The sequence below is a fragment of the Tenrec ecaudatus genome, chromosome X (genome assembly GCF_050624435.1).
Source record: "Tenrec ecaudatus isolate mTenEca1 chromosome X, mTenEca1.hap1, whole genome shotgun sequence".
In the NCBI taxonomy this organism is placed as follows: domain Eukaryota; kingdom Metazoa; phylum Chordata; class Mammalia; order Afrosoricida; family Tenrecidae; genus Tenrec; species Tenrec ecaudatus.
Window position 1 is genome coordinate 79,101,447 of NC_134548.1, and position 5,198 is coordinate 79,106,644.

Genomic DNA, 5,198 nt, shown 5'->3' on the forward strand with positions numbered 1-5,198 from the left:
ATTATATTCATATGCTTATCATCTGTGTAGACTTTTTGATAAAAATGTCCCTACATATATATATATATATTTTTTTAATTTTTATTTCTGGTTGTGGTGGAGTGGTGGTGGTGTGGGGTGCTGGTGGTGGTGGTGGTGGTGGTGGTGGTGGTGGTGGTGGTGGTGGTGGTGGTGGTGGTGGTGTGGTGGTGGTGATATATTTTATTTTTTAACTGAAGCTTTGTTCCTCTTATTACAGAATTTTGAGAATTCTTTGTATTCTCTAGACACTAGTCATTTTGCATCTACATCCTTAGCTATATTACCAGTGTATCCCAGAACTAAAGTAAATGGTTTTCTTGTTCTTACAACTCATTTAATTGCTGTTTTAAAATCTGAATATTGCCATCATTAATAATTTTTGTTTTGGATGATAGTTCTGACCACCACCTTTGTATAACTGCTTGAAGTCAGTTTAAACCAACTATTACATGATCTTCTAATAAATAGTGACTTTACTACAGGCAACAAGTCTACACAATAGCCAAGTGACATGTATTGCTTTTCTTCCTGCAAACTATTGGTGAGCTCAGGAAGGCGATCCACCACAACTTCAAGATCTTCTATCCTCACTAAATAGGCCACATGTTCACTTACACTTCTCTTCCTCCAGAAGGTAAAAGCTACATTCAACCTCAAATTTCTGCCGAAGAACAAAGCTTGTGTCATCGTTTCATGTTCCTGAGAAACTTCAGGGAAAAAAGCCACTATAATTTGATGATGGAACTTCTGTTTGTGAAGAACCAGAATCACTGGAGTTAATCAAATATGTTCGAGAACCATGGCATAATTTTACAGGCAGATGTCCTGCATAAGACGGTTCATTTTCTTTATTTGCCATGACACGGCCCCCACTTCTAGAGGGTTGTTTCTGTAACAGGTGGGAAAGGACAATGGACTTTCTTTCTGCAATAGACCACTTTACATAGTGTATTTAGACTCTTCACAACTTGTCCAAATATTCTATTTATGTAAGCAGCCAACTGTTTTGGAGATTTATTTACTTCCTGTTCTTATTGACAAAATTAGAGTTCCTTTTTCTAGGAAAATGAATAGAATGATCCTCAATATTGTTGCAAAACTTCCGTTTTCTAACATTGTGGGTTTCAGATGCCACAATCTCTTGTGCCAGCACTTGATAGTAGAGTGGCACTTCAGCCAAGCCCTGGTGCCTGAGGAACAACTCACATCCACCTAGATTGTACCTTGGCTCCCGGTTGAGCCTCACTCAACAGCAATTCAAGCACTGTCGTGTGTGTGGCACATGGAGATCGTAATTAAGTTATGAATACTGATCTATATTCTCTCAGGTGGCTGAACTCATTTATTGGTTCTAGAAGAGTATTTTATAGCTTCCTTGAGAGTTTCTATGTAAAACAGATATAATGTCATCTGCAAATTGTTGTTGTTGGGTGCCATATGACTCTATGTACAGCAGGAAAAAGAGAGAAAAAAAACCTACTCAGTCTTGCTATTCTCGCAACTGTTGTGTTGGAGACCATAGTTGCAGTCACTGTGTCAATCTATCCTGTTGACAGCTTTTCTCTTTTTCGCTGACCCTTGACTTTACTAAACATTATGCCCTTTCCAGGCACTAGTCTCTCCTGAGAACATGTTCAAAATACTCAAGACAAAGTCTTGCCATCCTCACTGCATTCATGCTGTACTTCTTCTAAGACAGATTTGCTTGCTCTGCTAGCAGTCCATGATGCTTTCAAAATTCTGCAAAGAAAAACTTTTATTTTTACCTTCCATATCTGTATGCCTTGTATTTCCTATTCTTGCTGAATTTTCTAGCTAGAACTTCTGGTGTTATTTGAACAGCAGTGGTGAGAATATATTAGCCCCAACTTTGAAAGTATTCAGCTTTTCACCGTCACACATGGCGCTAGCAGTAGTCTTTTAGTACACGCTCTTTATTAAATTGGCAATGCTCCCCTTTGTTATTATTGTTTTGTTTTATTTATTTATTTATTAGTATGAATAGGCATTGAACTTTGGCAAACGTTTTTCTGCACTAATTGATGTTATTTATGTTCTTTAACCACAAATTGTCTGTCAGTTTATCATACTACATACATGACCTGTGTGTAGCTGTGATGCTGGAAGGTATGCCACTGGTATTTCAAATGCCAGCAGGGTCACCCAAAGTGAATAGGTTTCCGCAACGATCCCAGACTAAAAACAGACTATAAAGAAGGATTAAGCTGTACACTTCTGAGGAATTAGCCATGAGAACCCTTATGGATAGAATCTAAACATTGTCAGAGATAGTACCAGCAAAAATAGTGCCATGAAAAGAAACAGGACATTGTCAGAGATCATGTGAGAAAGCACTAAAAATATGATTGAGGAAGAGCTGCTTGCTCAAAAATAGATGTAAATGGAGAAAAAGCCTGCATGAGTATAGCCTTCTAGACCTTCATATGTAGATGAGGCATGATCCCAAATCAAGGAAAGCTGTAAGTTATAAAAAATGAAATGGAACATATAAAAATTGACATTTGAATTAGCTTATTGTGCCAACATGGCCGATAAACACATGTGGGTTAATTGATGGGTAGAGAGATAAATGGCTCGGTGAGCCTCGCGTTTCGAGTTCTCACGTCTCTTGCTTTCTCATGGTCAGAACAGGGCACAGCTGCCTTGGCCAGTTCCCTGCTTCAACTGGCAAGGCTCACTTCCTGCAAGACATTCCCAAGGTGAAGCTGCATGGACCTAACACGATGCAGCCACTTTGGAAACCCCTGCCAGCGCTGAGATGCTTACATGTTCACTGATTTGGCTTTCCTCCTGCAGTTGGTGTCATAGTGTGTGTTTTGTGGGATGGAGGACGTTGTGGATTGGTGTCAGACATATGGGTTAATGTTGGACTTGTGGGCTTGGGTACCACTGGGTTGGGATGTTTTCTTGATGTGCACTTAACCTTTATATAAAACTCTCTTTTATACATAAGTTTCTGTGGATTTGTTTCTGTAATGTACCTGTTAGATCTCTCTGGAGATAGAGTTGCACCTCGGTCCTTGGCTCCACGTGAGAAAGAATTCACACCAAAGCCTGGTTTGTGATCCAAGTGAGTTTTATGAGAGTTAGAAGTTTCAGGTTTACACGGCACCTACAGGACTCGTCCAGACCATGCAGCCTGGTGGAAACTGCTCAGTGATACATAGACCAAGTTCTCCTTCCCTGCGACTCTGTGTTAGATCTGTCCCCCTCGACCCTAGGCTCCTGCCTTTTCAAGGATTTCATGGGGAGGCATGGTGGACGACCACTGATTGACCCCATTGGCTGAATTGAATTCACCTGGCCCAGGTGGGCCGATCCAGTTTTAGCACCCACCCATGCCCACTGGTGGGACACCTGAGCCTCTGAGCATGTGCAGTGCCCCACTCTTTGTTCCTGTGCTTGGCTCTCTGGGCATGCGTTAACGGACATCCCCATCCCTGCGCTAAACTGCCTAACATACCCAGGCTAACACAACATTCTAGACATTAATGAGCTAAAATAGACCAAAACTTGCCATTTGGAATCAGAAAATTATATGGTTGATTATGCTAGGAATGAAACTATCAAAAGGAATGGGATTACATTCCTCATTAAAAAGGACATTTCAAGATCCATTTTGAAGTATAGTGCTGGTCTATGATAGAACTATATCTATCCACCTTCAAGGAAATCCAATCAATACAACTATTATTCAAATTTAAGTAGTGACCACCAAAGCTAGTAATAAAGAAATTGAAGAATTTTACCATTATCTTCAGTATGAAATTGATCAAATGTGCAATCAATATGCATTCATAATTATCGGTGATTGGAAGGCAAAAGTTGGACAAAAGAAGAGTAGTTGGAAACTACGGTCTTGGTGATAAAATTGAAGCTAGATCACACGATAGAATTTTGAAAGACAAACAGCTTCTTCATCACAAATACCTTTTTGCAACAGCACAAAAGGCAGCTATACACTTAGACTTCTCCAGCTGAAATACATAGAAATCATTTGACGACATCTATGGGATGAGATGATGGAGAAGCTCAATATCAGCAGCTACAACGAGGTCTGGGTCTGAATGTTGAATTGACCCCCAATTGCTCATACGTATGTTCAGTGTGAAGCTGAAGAAAAGTGAAACAATTCCAAGAAAGCCAAAATATAGTCTATCCCACCTGAATTTCGAGAACATCTTAAGAGCATATTTGCTACACTGAACACTAATAACAGAAAACCTGATGAACTGTGGGAGGACTCAAGAACATTATTCATGAATAAAGCAAAAAGTCATTTAAAAAGGAAAGAAAGAAAATATCAAAGTTAATATCAGAAGAGACTCTGAAATGTACCCTTAAATCACAGAGTAACTAAAGCAAGTGGAAGAAATGATGAAGTCAAAGAGATCAACAGAAAATTTCAAGGGGCAGCTCAAGAAGACAAAATAAGGTGGAGTTGGGGGAAAATGGCAACCCGATAGGACTCACCCATCCGGAATTCCTGATGCCAGACCAGAAAATTGGGAGGTAAGGTGAAGGAAATGGGGAGGTGGAGTCCTGAAATTAGAACTAAGGTACCAGGGTCTCACCTGAACTCCTTTTTGTGTGGGATTTCCACTTACAAAGCAAACCAAGAATGCTCTAAAGCGCTCTAGCTTTGGCGAGCCCGCTAGCCCAGGCTATGCCCTTGTGGGGGCAGGGATTTCTCCAGGCAGATGCCTGAGAGGGGACAGAATCCCAGACATGAGGGCAACCCCATGCCGGAGCTCTTCACACGGTTGGCTGCCTTGAGCTCATAGCCTGGGGAGTGACGGTGACAGGTAGCCATAATTTAGAGTAGAAGAAAAAGCAGATATTTACCCAAGGTAGATCATGGTGTGGGAAAAAAATAGGTGGATAGTTGGAGTCCAGAGAGCAAATTTAGTTCCAATTGGCTGAGAAGGAAACAACGCCCCTAATAAGCTGGATCTCCCCCTCTGGGAGTCAGCCTGACAGCCCCCAAATTGGGGCACATCACAAGCATAACTTTAAAAAAGGTGAAAAATATAATATTGGTTTAAATCTCAAACCCAAATCTGGTTGCTCCGCTCCAAGGAGCACATAGGTGGATGCCCTTAACATAAATTAGCATAAGAAACCTAGCTAAGGAATGACAGAACTCAGCTACAGGG

General features: G+C 40.8%; 1 pseudogene; it reads right to left on the minus strand.

The window, feature by feature from the left end:
* Positions 1-273: 273 nt before the first annotated feature.
* On the minus strand, positions 274-4,049 carry LOC142433442 (KATNB1-like protein 1 pseudogene; annotated as a pseudogene).
* Positions 4,050-5,198: the final 1,149 nt, after the last annotated feature.